Source organism: Taeniopygia guttata, chromosome 2 (assembly GCF_048771995.1).
Source record: "Taeniopygia guttata chromosome 2, bTaeGut7.mat, whole genome shotgun sequence".
NCBI lineage: Eukaryota > Metazoa > Chordata > Aves > Passeriformes > Estrildidae > Taeniopygia > Taeniopygia guttata.
The window spans coordinates 86,244,269-86,264,497 of NC_133026.1; positions in this window are offsets into that span (position 1 = coordinate 86,244,269).

Below are 20,229 nucleotides of genomic sequence, written 5' to 3' on the forward strand. Positions count from 1 at the left end.
ATTGAGGAGCTGGAGCATGTCCAGCAAAGGGCCACAAGGCTCATGAAGGGACTAGAGGATGTTTCATGGGGAACAGCTGAGGGACCTGGGTTTGCTCAGTCTCAGAAGAGGAGGCTCAAGGGGGACCTCATTGCCCTCTACAGCTCCCTGAGGGGAGGTTGTGGTGAGGTGGGGCCTGTCTCTTCTGCCATGACTGCAGTGAGAGGACAAGAAGAAATTGCCTTAAACTGAGACAGGGGAAATTCAGATTAAGTATTAGAAAAATGTTTTCTCTATTCAAGTGGTTAGGAATTGGAATATGTTGTAGGGTCACCATCCCTAGAGGTGTTCAAAAAGCAAGTGGATTTGGCACTGGGCGATGTGGTATAGTGGTTTAAGGGTTACAATGACAGTGCTGGGTGGTGGTTGGACTTCAATGATCTTAAAGGTCTCTTCCAACCTTGACAGTTCTATGATTATCTATGATTATGCACTGTAACTCTAAAAGAACTAGCAACAAATAAAACATTCGGTTCTTGCACAAGTGAAGCATTTCTCCATCAGGGTGATGTGACTGCATTAGAAACAAGTTAAGATATTTAAATAATTGTCATGAATAACTTGGAAGACCATATAAGACAGATGAATCAGAGAAAATTCTGTGACAGCTACTTAACAAACATATTTCAAGTGCCCCAGAGATTTAAAAATATGAATAAATTTGTTTAGTAGATAGTAGATATTCCTTCCCTGAATGGCCTTACTTATATTTGTGGAAAGCAGGAAGCAATGAATCTCTGTTAAAGATAAGGGATTAAAGATGTTGGATATGTTTGTAACAGGGCACCCAGTGAACGAAATTTTGTTCTTGTCATTCTATGAACTAGATGCTCAGACCTGACCATTTATGGGTCAGCAAGTTCTAAATAAAATAAAATCCCTCAGTCACAAAAAACTTGGCCTTCTTCATGACAAATCATATTCCCTTTGTTTATAAGAGGTATTTTTGTCCCAAAAGATCACTATCAGGATTTACTTCTTTGTCTTAAAATACCACTATTTACTGAAAAGCTTGGGTCTTGGTGTGGGTTTTTGTTTGTTGTTCTTAATGGTTTTTTTAAATTTATTTTTAAGGTTATTAATTTTCAAATAATGATAGAAAATTTACAGGTCTGTCACTAATTTTACATTGTGCTTTCTATAGAGAGTAAGAACTGGAAAGTAGCTGGCAGAGTTTTACTATTCCCAAGCTGAATTTTCTCAAAACCAGGAGAAACACAAGTACATAATTTCCTTCAGCTGCTACTCCTCCATGCCCTTTTCCAGTCATCATCTTTCTCCCAAACCAGGTTCTTTGCTTTACTTGTGAATTTTGCACCTCCCTGTAAAGCCTTCAGCCCACAGCTTCACATTCCATCTTTTTCTTCCTGTCTACACAACCCCCAATCTTTCAGACCAGCTCAGGCTCAAAAAACAGTTTTCCATCATCTCCATTTACCAGTGGTGCCAACAAGTCATCCTTTTCTGCACACTCCATGGCTCTGCTTCATCAAGTTCCCAGCTCATGCTCCAGCTCTTACTATTTCTTGATGCATGATTTTAGGAAATCCCATTCTTTGACTCCTGTAACCTAGCTCTCTAATGACCACCAATATATTGCCACTTCTCTAACAGTGCTGGTTATCAAAATGTTGCTAGTTATATTCTTCTTCACATCTTCTGCTCCACTACAAACACCTTCACTGATGTAGCAATTATAAACTGCTCAAAATAACGGAATTACAAATTGACCACTTTGTCTCTAGTCAATTCCATCAAATAGGGAGACAGGACTTAAGCTCTGCCAAAACGTTTATATTCCCCCCATGTTCTACTACTGACATTGTTGCTGCTAAGATGATTCAACAGGTTAGGCCACACTACCAAGGCAATCATAGCAATGAAGTATCTGCATTTTGTCACCCTGTACAGTACAATTTCCTTAAATTCTATGGTCACACATTCACTTCTACCTTTTTCCTCATGGTACCTCTCATTAGCACCAGGTAGGACAGAAGCACTCTGGTGACACACAAATGAAAATGAGCAGTGAAAATAAACTATGCTGTGAACAAGAACAGTAAGATTTATGGATGCTGCTTATTTAGATACTAACATGATTTGTAGGATGAGCAGCTTCAGAAGAAAATATAATTTTATACCATAGAACTCTACCCAAGGTGTTTGCACACTGAAACACATCTTACAAGTTCTAAAAAGATTTGCTAAGTATTGATTATATGGTCCAGAAATTCCAGTTACAGTACAAACCTGTTTATGAAGTCATTCATTCTGTGCTTGAATGTTCACACTGCAATTTTTACTGGCCTTTAGAGCATGCTTTCCACTTCTCCTCTTTAAGGGGACCATAGGGTGACTCAGAAAGCTTTTTGCAATTCTATTGCCCATAAGTCCATTCTGATCTAATTAATTTAGCTGTAACTACAAGGTTGTTTCACTGTAAAATCCCTGAAAGTATCTAGCATGCCAGACACTGTGAATTCGTAGTTCCAGCTTTTAATTAGTTACTGCAACTAAAATTGAGTGACTGAAGCATTATGGAAGTGGCAAAAACAGTTTCAAATAGAATAACTGCAATGAAGATATAGATACTTGCTGCAGGGCTGGAAGGTAACACTCACAGTTTTCATATCAACACTCCTCCTAAATCCTTCCTGATCTTTAAGAACAGAGGGAAGACTTCTAGCAATTTCTGACAGAAAAATAAATGCAAATCAGCTTTTTTATCTTCTTACCTCCCAGACTTCTAATATGTGTGGGGGAAGGGAACTGCCATTTGAAAATGTGCATATTTTTGAGGTTTAAAACTCACTTGAGCCAGCAGTATGCCTCTGACCAGGGCTTTGCTATAATCCTTGTTTCTTACTGTGAATTAATTTTCAGTTCTTCCTGAAATACACTTATTTTGAATTCCCAAGTTTCAACTAAATCTGGTTTCCCAGAGGCATACTCAATGCCTCAGATTAAGGTTCTAATCCTATTGACTATTCAATGCTGACAAACATCTACCGTAAAGGGTATGCCACCAAAAGTATAGGACATGTCCATATCCAGGTGGAAAGCCTGGTCTCAAGGTCAGCCTAAACATGATCTAGTAGCAAGAAAGCTTTTAATTTTTTTTTTTTTATTTTTTTTTTTTTTTAGGAAGACAGGTTACAAAAGCTCACTTCTGCTACAGTTTGGAAGCAGCATCAATAGTACCGATATAACTCTCAGAGACTGACTGCAGCTGAATGAATCAATGCTTGTCACTGGTTTGGCTGGGAGGTGCTTTCTATCCCTTTTTCTAAATTTTATTTTGATGTATTTTTCTAAGGGTGTGAGGAAAATTTTGCTTGTCTTTAACACAGCATGAATCATATCCTAGAAGAAGAATCTGCAGTATGTTTGTTCTAGTTGAATTAAATTAGTTTTGCTAAGCAAGAACGGAAAGGAAATTATATGTAAAAGATGCAGGTATATGCAATCAAACACTTAAAAACCAGATTATATTGCACTACAGAAAGAGCATTGCATTTAGTGTACCAATAACTAGTCAGAGTATGGAAATCAGAACCAAATTCCATCGAACACCCCTCACGTTCTGCAAACAGCACGAAATCCTCTCTAAATTCTCCAATGGATTCATTGCATTGTATCAATCAGTTGCCTAATCCACATGCAGATTTCTATTTTAACAATACATTATGCTAAGCAATAAGTCAAGCTTTGACTTTTTCATTTTACTTAAGAGACATGAGGCTTTTCACATCTTGTAAGCCTCAAAATCACCACTCTTAAGGAAAGTGTTCCACTACATTCAACATTCCCCCTCAAGAGACACTGTTTATTAACACTACCCAAAAAGCTCTCAGATCCCTACAGATCTAAGGCACATTGCAGTCCCTAATCCTAGCCTTCAGCAAAACCATGGATATTTATGACTTTAATGTGAATTAAGTCAAGCCCTGTATCCCATAACAGCTATGTCATGATATGATATATCCACTGCCAATTTATACTATCAGTTTCATAGCCTGGGCTTTTACAGCACTTTACTCATCACTGAGCTGCTTTAGAAATGGGTAGATTTTATAAACCATAAGGAATAGATACAGAGCACTAAGCTATAAGCAGAAAATAAATGAATACACAAAAATTTGGTCTGAATTTGGTTTTGCCTCATTAGCTGATCACTCCAACAGCATTCCTAGTTGAAAACATTTCCTGTTATGCAACTGAAACATATTGAAAGTCACACAGCTTTCATAAATAAAAGCATCTGAACTAACAGAAACATGCAGCTCCCTCTCAGGTTTATTTGTAGGTCTTTGGTTCTGTGTATTAAAGGTGAAGTTGATAAATTGGCCTGAAAACCAAAGCTTTATATATTCAGTGGCCTCCTACAGACAGATTCTCTAAATGTGAATATGATCAACTGTATTTTGCATAACATTCTTGACTTCAAAGACCTACAGAAACTGTCTTCTCCCTGGCCAGCTGTAAGAACCAACCAAAACAAAACCAATTGCAATCGCATCCCAAATTCACACGCTGTTACAGAAAGGAGCACTTCATTGAGAGCTGCTCTTAACAAAATACTGCATTACAGGGTGCACTTGCACAAATGGAACTAAGAAATTTATTGTTTTATAAAATGGCTGTCACAAGCCTCCTGAGACTTTTGAGCTAATTGGACAGTTTGGAATTTATGACCGAAGTGTGATGGGAAGTGCAAGCTGTGGAAAACTCAAATATACCACTTCTACAAACAACCACCAGCTTTACCAGTTTGTGCCCTGGGAACTCTGAGTGCCCATTTGTGACTTGCCATTTCTTCAGTCCACAACATATTCTTCCAAACTGTCTAAACCAGCATCCTAACTAATGTCTTAAAATGAAACTATTTTCTAATCAGATATCAAGTCTTGACTTAAATAACTTCATTTCCCATGACAATTTGTTCCAATGTTTAGTTACCATCCCCATCTAAAAAATTATTCCTTAATCACATCATAGAACAACTTGAGCATTTGAAAAATAAAATATTTTCCTTTATTTTTTAATGGTTTCAGACAGTGATCTGATGTGAGCACTGAATCACACAGTCTCTCTTGATATCTTCCCATTTTCATCAAACACTTTAAAAAACAGGAACAAAATTGGTACATTAAGATCCCCAAATTGTGCCTGGGAGCTACGAGGAAAGGATCCCTAGTTGTGCAAGGTGGCACCCATGCATGTGACAGGCCGAAAATTCATTCTGAGAGTCCTCATCCTAACAGGGAAAGCAGGCAAGAGGAGGCAAGGCATGAACATACACATTTAGGAGAGATTTTAAACAAATAAACATAGCATTTTTCTCCCCAGAGACCATATAGCCCATTATTCCCTCAGAGGGGAGCAAAGGAGGAGACCTTCACCCAACTTGCCGCACTTCAGGGCTCAGGGTGAAAGCAGGACTCTAGTTAAGTTCTGTAACATGCACAGCATTATGAAAAATGCCTATATAAACCATTTAATTAATATTAATTGCACCAAAAGGTTTTTGCCATGAAAAGATTCATATCCCTGAGAAATAAAACAGAGGCACCTTTTGTTTTTCTCTCTAAATCCGGTCATGTTTTTCTTTTTCTTCCTTAAGGAATTTAGGTTCAGAACATCAGATTACTAGCATAAAACATACACATTTTCCATGCCCAAACAAAATTCTGCACTAGAGCAAGATCTGTATGTTGTAGAAAGCTCATTTCTAAAGTCAGGATCACCTGATGATCTCAGTTAATCACTGAGTTTAAAATGGTTGTTCATGCATGCATCTACACATTCAGAATCAAATGTCTCCCAAATGACCTCAGTATGTCTAATGTTTGAAAACCTGGCTTTTTCTTCCTCTAGAGTAAGTGTAGGGCTCCCAATGCAAGTTAATAGACTCAAATTTTGTACCAATAAAATTTATAAAGGAATAATAAAAGGACAAGAAAGTAACAAAATCCAATTATTTAAGAAAAACCATCCACAAACTCATGTATTTCAAAGGCTAATGAAAGATATGTTTGTCTTTATTAAATGAAATCAAAGTAATTCTGTTGTGAGCAACTTGAAAGGTTGAAGGCTACAAAGCAGAAGCAGATTATGATCATCAAGGTTACAGTATTTCATACTGTGAAAGAAAGCTATAAAGTGCATTGACATGAGCCTCCATCCCTCCTTCAGAGTCTCAGCAATCATGGAATAATTATATGAAGAAACATTAATGTCAATCCTCATTCCTTTAGCCGCTTGAAATAAAATTAGTAACAACTGGAGAAGAAGAAAACCACTCATGCATAAAAAATAAAAGAGAGGCTACAAGAATATTCTTCATTATGGCAATGTTGGCAACAGGTATAAAATATTTCAGAGCTCTATGTTAATCACCTATTCTCAGACAGAAGGAAAAATAGAAGACTTAATACTGAAGCCTCAAAAAGTAAAAAACGTTCACGTATGTTTGCAAATCTGGACTGTCAATGAGACCATCCAGAGAGGTCATCTGATGCAACAACCTGGCCATAAACACAGCCCTTAAAAATCAGAGGGCAAAAAACTTCAGTGGTGTCTTGGCAACACAAATGCACATTTTTGTGAAAATACCTTCCAATAAGAAACCACTTACCTAAAGCCAGGCAAAATCCTCACTGTGCACTTCCTTCTTCCTTCTCCTGAAATTAATGGGATGCAGGAGTGCTTGAATCTCCCATGGCAGCTGAGATGCCTCCTTTTAATGGACAACTGCAAGGTACTCAAATTACTGGGGAAAAGGCTGCAGAAGAACTTATGTAAAATTGCATTTAAAACCTCTTTTACAGAGACTTCTAAATGATAAATAGCAGAGCAACAGTTATTTCTTTCACAGAGTGAAAAAAAAAGAATTCATCACCTGGGTTAAAATAAATTATTCTCCACCAGAACTCTGTACTTCTGGCATATTATCCAAATGCTGAAATATGCCTGCCAGGTGCTTATTAGAGTTATCCATATTAATGGAACTGCATATAAGAATGATCACTAAATGTATCTTTTATCTGATTAATCTCTACAACACCTGTTACCATGGCTATTTATTAGAGACAGTAGTGTAAATCTCCAAACAGCAATTCTCAGGGGAAAAAAAGCCCCACAATTAAGAACAAAGCAAAGCAACTAAATGAGATAACCAGCAGATAAGAAGAGGCTTCCAGTGTGTCTTTAAGACCTCTGTTGCCTAAGCACTGATGTGCTGTCTAGGTAATGCAATTTTCTAAGTAAGAAGCCTTGAAAAGAAGATATCCTGCAGCAAGACACATAAAGGGACTGGTTCTGATTTCACATTTGCATGGGATCTAGAGTAACTCTCTTGAATGCCGTGGAGCATCGCATGTAGAATTCTTCACCTACTCAGTATTGGCGGGACATTCCAAGATTATGGTACTCTAAAGGAATTCTTCAGCTTCAGCCACAAGCTTGTGAGCTGTGTCCCCACAACTTCCTTCAAAAAGGAAACATCAGACTCCATGCAACATCATCATCTTCCTCTGAAAACTTTTCCTGGGACTCAACAAGTGCTTGGAAGCAGAATGCTAAGTTGATATGCAGGTCAGCATGTTGGCTTTCCTTGCCTTTTCTGTTTTAAAAGTCTTTGAAAGACAAAGCTAATGATTCACTACATAAACTACAATTGAAATAGCTCTCTTATGAAAACGAATTGAAAGGCCAGAATTTCATCTTTGACATATTTGTTGTTTTATATACGCATCTGAGGTGCCTTTTACAAATGCTTCTAGACAGGGCATAATATGTATTGCAGTCATACAAATTTGTAGCATAATTCTGCCTGAAGATTTGGGTAGAACTAAATGTTAAATTCATATTTCAATCCTAACACCTTGTTTGGTTCAACAGAATGATCTTGACAGCTTTCTGCAGATTTAATTTCTTAAGCTCCCAGTTCTTCAGAGCAGAATAAAAATCATAAGGGATTCATTCCTCACCTGTGCTCACACCTTACCACCAGTGTGAGTGCACGATATGGTTGCCTTTTAAGCACAAGAGTTAGCCTGCCTTATGTTTTAAATTAGCAAGAAAGCTGCGGGATGCAGCAGGGTGAAATCTATGAAGGATGCTCAGTTCTGTCACACACCCAAAAGCGCTCAGTCCTGTCAAGCACTGTACATTTGACTCAGGCATAGATCTCTGCATTCTGCTGCTGCTGACTGACATAGGAAGCATCCTTTTTTACTCAAACAAAGAGCAGATCTTCAAGGTAGAAAACTTTTCACAATTAATTTCTGCATGTGAACTACTCCATCTTATCAGACAAAAGCAAAAAACAGCCTCTAAGATATTTTCATAAAGCAATTGCCAAATCTGTGTGTCTGTGAAACACTGTTTCTAATGTTTACTTACACTGCTGGAGTAGCCATTGATTTTTCATGGAATACAGTAATTACATTCTACCCAAAAGTTTTAATGTTGCACATCTTAATTATTTACAACATAATGTATTTAATGGTGCACTGTATTACTTACTTTGGGTAATATATCTCAAACATGATGATACATCAAGCCAGGCAATAAAATTATTATGCAGAGAGAGACAGCTTTACATTTATCGTTCATTGCTGATGTCCCTACTTGTCTTCTAAGCCTGTGAGTAATTCCCCTCTTTAATTTAGTCAGCTGCCTGGAGGGTTTTCTAGAAAAGTTTCTGATGATCTCAAACTTAACTGAATATGAAATGGAAAGTACATGCCATTCAATTTAGGTTTAACAGTTTATTACTGAGATGCTGGTCCTTTGATGGACCATCTTGCATTAGCAAACACCTAAAAAATTTAAGCCTTCTAGCTAAAAAAAGAAATAAAAATTATAGATTCCACTAACATGATAGCTTAGCAATTTCTTTTCTCCTTCAGTAATTTAAATTTGTCTTTCACCTTTGGTAATCTAAATTTGTAGGTGATATTGTAACAAAACAAAAAAAAAAAGAAAGAAAGAAAAATTCATTTCTAGTTAATATATAAGACATTTCTATATTATGTGTTCCTACAACAACAAGGTATTATTGTACAGAATGACTGCGCAAAATTTTAGAATACTCAAAAATATGTTTAAAATTGGAGTTTGGGCATTAGACTGAAAAGTCAGAGACACAATGTCTTCTAAAAGTGCAGTTTTTAAAACCACCAGAATGTCAAAGATTTAAAATTAGCCTTTCTAATAGAATGCCTTAACAATCCACAAATTTCATGTTCTGAAAAAAGAAATAGTGAGCTGAGGCCACTTTCAGCCTAGGACACCTTTTCTGTCCTCACTAAATGCGTACCACTCTGCACTCCCCCTCATGCTACTCCAGTATTTCTCAGACAAGTAGCACTCCCCAAAATGAGAGGTGTGTGAATGCATGGTGGTGGCAACATGCCCAAAACACAAGGTATGTGCATGCATGTGTTTGGATATGAAGGAAGAATTTATTGAAGCAAAAATCCAGCTGTCCAAAGGTGCCAGTCCTTACTGGAAGACATGGAAGCCACAGAGACTGTACACATAGTGCCTACAGGAGACTGGAGGGAATAGGATCATCACAAATCAGGAAAGAAAATAAGGAGTAATTTTAAGTAAACTTTGTATATTTTATAGATGTAGATAAAATATATTTTATGTATAACAATTCTTAACAGAGTAGAAAAGAAAGAAAGAAATTTTTTATCTGAAATAAAATGTTCCCCTGATCATACTCGCAGGTCATGCAATTTATATACTTCGACTTCTTATGGGCTGTATTAATACAATCATGATTTTAGTCCTAAAGATCAAAGGAAGGAAAACTCTTCAAAGAGAGGAAAAATACCTGCTATATCAGCTCTCTGGAATCCCTCACTGCCTTTCTTGAGTATTTTCAGTCTAGCCATACTTATTAGCCACTCTCCAAAATCAGAATATGTAATTCCTGATGGGTGTCACTGTTTATGAAGAAGTGAAGGTATCAGATGATCACAGCAGGAAACCAGATCAGATAAGAAATGTATAGAAAAAAACTTGTTCTGTAATGGGCATTAAATGAAAGAAACAGCAGATACATTCCTTACTGTGTCTAAATCAACACCAAAAAAATACTCCTGCATTCACTTAAAAATACAACTTTAAAATGGAAAGCAGTATAAAACACTGACAGAGTTTCTCTGGGGTTTACTACAAACTGGTGGTATTAATTCTGTTCTCTCTCTGCTTTTAAAAGAAGTAGGAGCTGCAATGTTATGCAAGTACAAATCATGCTGAAATATTATCCAGTGGATGGATGTAATGGGTGACCCGGAGGGACAGCATGGTTGTTCTTCAACCCAGAGTAAAAACAGAACAGGGTACTTGTGTGAGCTACAGTGATGAAGTATCTGAGTTGTGTTAGCGGACATCGCTTCTTTCCATTACTTCAGTCGGCTCCAGTCTGGGTTTGTGACAGAAAAATTACAGCAAGATGGACAATGATTGTCTGCATACATTTCTACATGTGTATGTGTGAAAAGGAGAGACATGGGTGTGTGCAAACTCATACACTTTCTAAATCTCACAGGAGCTCCCAAGGTGCTCAGACAATTGGTGACCCCAGCTTGTTCAACCACATCTTTGCCTCCAACTTTAGCCTTACCCTTCCTCTTTCTCCCTAATGAAAGGGAAGGAAATGAGGTCATGCCAATCCTCACCTTCTACTTTGTCATGACACCCCAGCCCCCAGTGCTGCTGGGGAGCAAGGGCAGAGGGAAGCACAGAGCAGGGATAAATGCACAGACAGTGGGAACAGCATTGCCTGCTACAGGAATGAGAGACCTGCCTTGGGCTTAGTGCTTGAAGTGCTGAGGGAAAGTGCTTGGAAAAACTATTCTGTTGCTAGAGAAAACTGAATTTTGGCTATTTAGCTAGAAAGACTTAAATCACTCCTGCCTTAAACTGATTCCAGGATAGGAAAAATAAAAGAAAGTAGGTATGTTTTTGGGGAAAAGCAACATCAGGTAGGGGTATTGCCTTTTCAAGACAAGTAACAAATTCGGAGAGAAAAATGAAAAAACCTTGAAAGGAATAGATAAAATATATGACCTCTGAATCAAAGGGAAAACCACAAAGTCAGTAGACTGTCAGGGCAAGAATTCAATTATATTTGCCTTTCTTATAGTTTCTTATTACTAAGGATCTGTGTTGAAGCAAAGCATGAAGCACTCTGATTTCAGATGTATAAATTCATGCTCTCATAAATAAAACACCTCTGAAGAGAGAAAAGAGAAGAAAAAGTCAAGAAAATTTAAAGGAAAATAATTACTCCTTATTGCAAGGTATGCTAAATAGGACCTCTAAAAGCAGACCTTGATTGGCACGGTTAGATCTTCCCCCCTCCAAAGAGGCATGTGGTATTTGAGTTATAAAGGTACAAAATACACTGAGTGGAGGTGGAAACATCCAAAGGTAGAAAAGAAATTTCCCTGCACTGTACAGCACAGTGTGAAGGTTGTTAAGCTCCCTGTAAATCTGCCATATACTCAATGTCCCAGAACAGACAGAGAAATTACTCTACTGGGCATTCACTGCCCCAACTCCTTCCCCACTCACCTCTCCACACATTAAAGTCAGTCTTCACTTAGCTGGTCGAGACCTCAAACTCCACAGTGCTGCCATAACAAAAGATACAAAGCTTGGCTAAGAGCAGTATTTTACCAGAAGCAGTGGTAAACACCAGTACAAGTCAGATTTGAGGCAGGCTTGTTTAACTCCGTGCTCTTTCTTCCTAGCTTCAAGGCTGCAATTCCATGCCACTAAAGAAAGACTAATCACTTTCTTATTTTTTCATTAAACACACATTTTAGTTCCTTAGGAGAACATGAAACCCACCCTGAACAGTAACACTGGTAAGCCACCACAGCTAACTTTCCTCTTTCCCTCCCAGAAGGAAAGCTGACAGCAGCTTCCAAGAGCTTCTGTGAGGAAAACTCATTCTCTGTTGTCCTGGGGCTGACAAAATTTGTTGAAATATCTTTTTTTTTTTTTTTTTTTTTTTTTTTTTTTTCCTGTAGCAATGTGTCTTTATTAAGGACCTTGAATTACCTTGTGTGCTGGACTAGTTACCAATTAAGATCCATCTTGTTAATGACAGTAAATACTTGTTGTCTGCAGATATTTCTAGTTTTTAATGATTTTTTTTGCTGTGTCAGTAATAGAATTCTTGCTCTCACTGGCTGAATTCTTCAATCCTTCCCCATCTACATCTATCTACCCAATAGAACTCCTGAAATTTTCCTTGGGGTACAAAAGCGATTGCATTTGCTTTGTGCTGCAGACAAGAATGTAAAAGGTTTAAGCAAAGTTACAAGGGAAAATGTAATGTTTTTTGGAACTTTTAAAACAATTTACCTTTCATGCTTCATTCTGAGCTCCGCTCAGAGACTACCCTTTCAGAGTCAATCTGTCCCAGCCATCTCTCAATACACTGCAAACAAGATTAAGCTTTTGTTAGTGTCTCAAAGTCAATCAGGGTCATCTGCAGCAGGCAAGGATTGAAGGTGTTTTTTAACTTGCTCCTTATCCTTTCGTGATAAGGTTCATTCCTTTTCAGCCACATTCCAAATTGGGAGAAATATTTTTCTCTCAAACTTTGGAGATTTCTTCCTTGCCTTTAAAGCCATTGACTCTGAAAAATATTTTGTCTGTGGAACCTATTAAATATTTTTAGTCTTTTAACTGCAGAAATGTAGATATCTCATTTATAGCTATTTTACTACACACATCTATTCAGCTCTCAACTTTCAGGAGACTGCTTCCATTTCTTGATATTTTATTAATTTCAGTCTTATTGCTGCTCTTTGTTGGTTTTTTCCTTAGGTTGGTTGGGGTGGTTGTTTTAAAGGATTGTGGTTTGCCTTATAGATCTAGAACTTATTCACTGTGTTTGGCACAGACCTTGAGAAGAATTGTTATAGAGACAGGCTCATAAAGGATATAACTGAAGCCTGTGAAGATAATGGTTTGCATTTCAAATGGATGTTCAGCTGAAAAATATTTATTTCCCTTCACTGAACAAATGTTCCAGGGATGAGTCTTCACTGCACAAGCACTTCACCATCTGTCACGTCTTGAGAAGTTAGACAAAATGCTGATCACTCACATGCACCTGTGAGCACTAGCTAGAGATTCACTTCTCTCATCACACCCACTTGTGCCATAGTGGCTTTTGCTCCCTGCTCAGTATCTCAGCTTATTTGCAGTTATGTCAGCTTTTAGTCCAGGGCCAGTGAGATTCCACCATACCAAACTGAAAAAGAAACATATCTCTTAGCACAGCATCAGGTTCAAAGTGAGCCAGCTAAAACACTCATTTCCAAGCTGCAAGTTATCTTTAAGTTTTTTCCCTTGCTCACCCTTCATGCATGGATATTAGTAAAATGGTCATCCCACACCAAAGAGCAGCGGCTGCCAAGTTGGTGTCAGGACAGAAAGGTTCAGTAAAAGAAATGAAGTTTTCATCTAGAATCCTTCATGAATAAATCAAACTTAGGTGATTAAATGTCTGGTAAATGATCTGGTATACTCTCTGATCCTGCTAGGAGCTGCTCAGTTGACACTCTGACTTAGTCTATTGGCTTCGGTTGGCCATAAAGTGCAAAAAAGCTTTCAATGTATGAAGTTAAATATTTTTACTGTGATACTGCAACCTTAATCTGAGGGCTCAGCTGCTAGATGTAAAGAGCAAGAAAGAACCAAAGAAGCATGACAGCAGAAAAACATTCTGTCTGCAAGAAAAAAGGGATGTTAAGGTTTATATCTTGGAAAAGAGTGAATTTTGGGTTTTTCTTTTCTGCTCATACACTGAAATTCTCATTCTTGAGAAGATGAAAGCCTCAAAAATTAGCTCTTGCATGGTTTGTTAGAGTATTTATTCATTTGGAGACAACAAAATCTAATCATAAAATATACTGACCTTAAACATACCCCATTCTCCCTTCAGATGCAGTCCCAACACAATGTAATTAACATAACTCATTACAGGCACTCAGAACATGTGGGGTGAAATCCACTTATAAACAGGACCATAACTACATTCATGAAATTATATGCCTGCCCAAATTGTTCTGAATGCCAGCAACAAAAGTTTAAATGTATAACCATGCTTTATCCCCCAACAAACTACCAAGCCAGATTTGACTCTTGCTACATCTTTCTTAAGGCTAACTTCTGTCTTCAAGTTAATTTTAACAGTACTGTGGGGTATAGCTGAGCAAAAATGCATGAACCCCCAGTGTTTCAGACAGATTTAGAGATCACTGCTAACAAAGAGATAGGCATTGGTCTGCTAGGCCTGATCGGGTGCTGAGTAGTGACAGAATGCTCTTTGTACCTTCCCATGTCTCATGAGGGTTTCCTGGAGCTTTTATAGCTGTTATCTTCCTCCTCTTGATGATTCCATTTCCTCTGCCATTTTCAGCCATTCATTTTGCAACATCATATGTCAAGTTGTAGTAAGTGAAGCCATATCTATAGATAAAATATATGTATGCACGCCCACAAACAAGCATGCATAAACACAAGAAGTATATAAAGCTGTTCAGGATAAACTGTGTTTTAAATGAGCATGTAACAAAGATCATATCTGGCATTCTCAGTGTGTCATGCCCTTCACTCCATTCCTGGAGATTTCTTCATTGATTCTTTTCTGAGCATATGCATAGATATTCATGTGTATATAGGATTAAACAGCAAGGTATTTACAGCATATAGGAAAACTTGTGTATGTGTAGGAGCACAAACTACCTGCTTGCAGCTCTGCCTTGAAGCAAAGCAAAGGCTGTGCATCTCATGCACTGTTGCCAGATGGGATCTTCCAAAGACTAATTCTGAATGCTGGCAGTAAGATTTGTCAGGTTTTGTAATGTAGAAAGCTGCTGACAGAACTGGCTGATTTACTGCACTGCTGCTTCAGATCTCTGTTACTCCCTTCCAAGGTCAGCTGTCCACTTTGAAAGAATGAAAAGATCCAGACAAATTCAGAGCCAGGCAGAGGTTTGAGCTAGCCCTCCTCCACTCATGGCAGTGGGACAGCAGGACTATTCCTTATATAAGGAGGAATACAAAGTGTAAAGACAGAAGATCTGAGAAGACATTTCAGAACAAAGATATTATGAAACAAAGAAGAAAACTATAAGAATTTTAGCTTATGGTTATCTTTATCTTGCATTTTTTTCAGTTGCAGCAAGAAATTGCACCAGGTCTACAACCAACTCTGCAAGAGCAGAAGCCATTTGCAAACATCCTGATGAAGCTGGAGGCACACTGATTCCCGTTAAGAGAATGTACTTCAGAAGTCCACTTCTTTGGGCATCTCTTACTATCACCAAGTTTTATATAATCTAGCACAAGGGGAGTCCATGGCTATGATCCTCCTTCACCTGGAATCCGAAACAATTAAAATGACAGCCTCAAATATTGACAGAGTGTGTTGCCAAAAAGAAATTTGATTAACTGCTCAGGGACATCCATCTTTACTCATTACTCGCTGAAATTGCCCTGTCAGTCAGAGCAGCACAAGCTTTTCGTGTGGAAGATTTAGAAAAATCAGACTGAGCTGCAATCAAGGGACCTTCTCTGCTCAATTTACACTTGATATTATTTGCAAATCACTTCCTTCAAGTAACAAAACTACGGTCAGAGAAGAGGACGATGAGAGGTTGCCAAATCCTTTTACTTCTCTTAATCACTTCAGTAGGAAACAGGAATCTTGAAGCTGTTTCACAACTAAAAAATGCTGCTAAACAACAACAACAACAACAACAAAAAAAAAACAAACCAAAACCAAAGAAAACTCCAAACCAACCAACCAAACCAAACCAAAAAGCATGACAAACCAAAACTCTCCTCATCTGTGACCTCTCACAGAAAGAAGTATACCAAGCAATAATACCACCAAGTCGTTATCTTGCCTCAGCATGTACTCAAACCTACCATAACACAAAGAATTAAAACATTCTGGAATTAAATCCTTGTACCAAATTAAGTTCTTCTATGATTCTTCTGCATAGAATAGAATTAATATTATAAAATTATTCCTGTAATATAATAAAACAGCCTTCACAACTACAGTGTTTTCAACATGAGGGAGGGGGGAAGAAAAAAGAAAGGTAGAGATAAAAACTTTTTTCACAGTTTTTTGAGTATATGACTGGACTAAGCCACTGCCTTTGCTGATTTTTTTGTGCTATGTCCATTGTCTGCAGAGCTTATAAACACAGCCCAGTCCCTCCATAGGAGAATATTACTGATGCACTTCTTTACACTGTTCCCAGGGGACAGGAAACATCTCACACTAAATGTAGACCTTTTATTTGAACTGCAGAAAGTTGGCAGGGGTGGTTGGATTAAGGTTTTGGAGGGAGTTTCAGCAGTTATTCTGTTTTAATCTCTGGAAGTTCCTGTTTAAATTCTTTGTGTCTGGCTACAGACACATGCAAGGACAGTGCTGTGAGTGAGAACTGAGCCTCACAGCTGTACACACAGGCACAGCTGGAGACGACTTTCCAAAATGCACTTCTGTAAAAGCCAGCTATGAGCATGAACCCATGAGAGGCAGAAAAGTTATCTAGGTGGTTCTCTGCTCTATGTCTTGCAGCAAGATGCAGATGCAGTCTGACTCTGGTTCCAAACACTGCTAGATAGCACAGTTTAAGACATCAGAAACTTGTTTAGGCTGATTGGTTACTAATGAAACCAATAGCAGAGTTTTTGTGATGCCTTATAATAATATTTTAGGAGATTTCCTAAAACATTCATAAAAGGCGAAGTGAAAGTGGAGCCTTGGATATGCTTTGGATAAACTAATACTCAATGCAGCCTGCATAAGAGCACTCAAAAATGGCATTTTTTACAGATAAACTTAAAAAAAAAAATTAATCTAGATAATCCTTCACTTGACTTTCTTTGAATAGGTGTAAGTGTTTAAAATATCAAATGAAGCTAATTCTTAATGATGATTTCACAGGGAACAATCAAACACTGTCTGACATTTAGGATTCTGTTCTCACAGAAATTAATCCTAAATGAACACTTTAAAATACTTAAAGGCTTACTTTTTCCCTTGACATTGCCTCTTTGCACAAAGACATGAGACAAATAAATACTGAAGAACAAATAAGGCTTTGAAATGTTGCAAACCTCACCTTGCTACTACACTCCTGTAACATTCACAAAATGTCAAAAGGATCTTCTTGCCTCTCCATGCTATACTGCTGCCTTTGAAGAAAAAAGTGTTGGTTTAAGGATGTTGTTTGAAAGAGAAACCAGTCTGTTATTTTTGGTTTCTCCATTGGTAAAATAGTTACTAGCTGTGAAAATCTACATGACAGATATTTACAAAACATAAAACACACCCTTCTTATCAAAGCTCTAAGATCATAATAGTTTGGGATGCTCCACCACCCACTCCATTGCCTTGCTCCTACAAAGTGAATGAGAACATGCACTATTGCAATTAAAGACAGCATCCCTTAGGTTTTATATTCTTGTGATAAGGGTTCAACCTTTCCTTGTCCTGAGAAAAAGACTGTATCTAAAGATGCAGTGCAGCCCTTTTTCTCAAACACAATGGCTAGGTAGAAGTCTGCAAAAAGAGCAGTGAAGTAGCCTTTTCAGAGAAATCTACTGCAGCTCACTAGCAGAAATAGCTGACACAGTCAGATATACAGTACCTTGCCTTACAGAAATCCCTCAAGTCTCCCTATTCTTATTAATTTACCAGATATATTCATTGGAATCCAAATTAGCTGACTGGGACTGATCCATATTACTTTTAAAAGGTGGCAAGACACACTCTTCACTCATTGTCTTGAGTCAGCTTCAGCCTATGTGTAGTCCATAGGCTACTTTACCTTGCATTTGAGGTCAAGAGAAGCTTAATCAGCAGTAAAACAATGATCCTTGCATGAGCAAATACAGACTATTTGAAATCACAATGTTTCTTGAAAGAAATCTAAGCAAGGTATTTTTGAAAACTGCTGCTTTCCCATACCAAACAACAAAGCTTTTCCAAAGTAGAAAAATAAGCTGTCCCACTTCTGACACAAACTTTTGGATCTACATGTATAAAGGGAACATCTGCAGCTGGCTGTAGGTTATGGCAGACTCTGACAAACATAATCCCTGGAGACAGCAGCCTGAATGTGGGAAGTTAGCAGACGAGTACCAGAGAGAAGTGTGAGGAAAGATATTGATCTCGGTCATCCTCCTCAACACAGCCTAACTTCTCTGGTGTGCATCATGGCTTCAAGGTGCAACGCATTTTGAGGTAACTATAACACTACCAAAAGACATCCTGAGGGAGGGCACCCACTGTTTCTGCTTCTCCTAAAAGCTCCACAGGCTTAATGTCCAAATACTCCTTACTTAATTGTGAGGAGCTTCTCCATACACCTTTCTACTGCTGTGCAGTTCACAGCTAGAAGTCAAGATAAAGCAAGACTGAGATCTCTGAGGGCAGTATAGATTAGAACGGCATAATGAGGAAAGAGTCATTACTTCCCATTTCAGAAAAATGTGTATATCTCTAATAACTTGTTAAGCAAAAATGGATGGAAGAAGTGACCTTTAAGCTGAGCTAGCTAACATTTAAGCAAGAAAAAAATACTCGTATTGGTCCTTACTCTTAGCTTATTTGCTTAATAAACATTAAGTTAGTATCTCTCCATTTGAATGAGCAAGACCTGGGCATTTCACTACAAATATTTCACATAAATGTGAACAAAAGAAAAGCCAGCTAATTCCTCTCTTCTCTAAGAATATCAAACCTCTCATTTAAGAAACCAGCTTGTGGAGGTCACAAGTGACAACAAACATTTATGAAAGCACCAGCACACTTGGCTGCCACCGGACTAATGTGGCAGGGAGGGGAAATCAGAGTCCTGCATGGATGTACAGGGCAGCAGGGCCTATGGCGTGATTCACTGACATGGTTCAGCAATGCCACTAGAATAATGGAGCAGAACCTTCAAGTGACTTGGTCAGCTATGGAGGCAGCTTGAAACTACCTGGGTCTCCATGAGGAACTTGAGAAGATCTAGAGGCAAACTGTAAAGATCCTGTCTCCCAACCGCTCTGTCTCCCTGCAAGGCACATGCACAGTGCAAGAATTCTTGACTGACCAAATCTGGACAGCAAAATTAAAATTTCTGTAATGTTTTGAGTGATGGCAGGTTTCCCACAGGAGAAAAAGAAAACATCTTAATTGATAAAGTTGGGCTTTTTTTAATAAAAATATAATTTTAGTCATAAGGGTAATTCATAAAGAAAAATCCAATGGATCATAAAAGGTCCTGAAGAGAAACCAGCATTCTAAAATACTTTTGATTACATTAACAACTCATTTAAGGTTCAATACCTTCACTATCCAGTCCAGTTTTCAGCTTCGTCAGTCCTGACACCAAAGTCAGAACCAAGAAATCCCCAAGGTTGTGGCAGAAATCAGTCAGTCCTGTTAGCCTGCCTCCTGCACGGTTCAGAAATCCTGCAATGGCCACAGAGCTCTTTGGTCACTTTACTCACAAAGATCTGATAAAGGAAGCAGCTTCTCACCGGCAACTGGCATCTCAGGTAGACCGATACCATCAGACAAGTGCTGATTTTCTGGTTTTTCCAAAATAAAAGTTTTGAAACATCAATTTATGGAAAGTAATCAATTTGGATTGACTCAGAGCAAAAAAAAAACCCCACATGTTCTGAAATGTCAAAATCCTATTTCTTTAACAACACACTGAAGCCTTGAAAACTGGCAGGGACAGGCTAGTTCATCATATCTCTACTTGATGGTGTCTGAAAATAAACATCAAATTTACTGAGAGGGATATTTTTCTTGAATTTATGGCTGATCTCTCATTTTTGGACAGAGCTGGACATTTGCATTTAGGTTTGTGACCATTTTCTTTGCACACTGTCAAGACAAGTTATTTACACTGTACATAACTTTCATTGCTTGTTGATGTCAGGTCTAGGAATAAAAAAAAATATTCTACCATTTCTTAATTTCACCAGCAGGTCCCATTAGAACATTCTCCATGATCAGATAAGATTCTCTTTCCCAAGAAGGTATAGTAAAAAGTCAAAGTGATCAACACAAAAGGCAACCAGTAATCTAACTCACAGAAAACCTCAGAGGTTGTCAGGCAATCA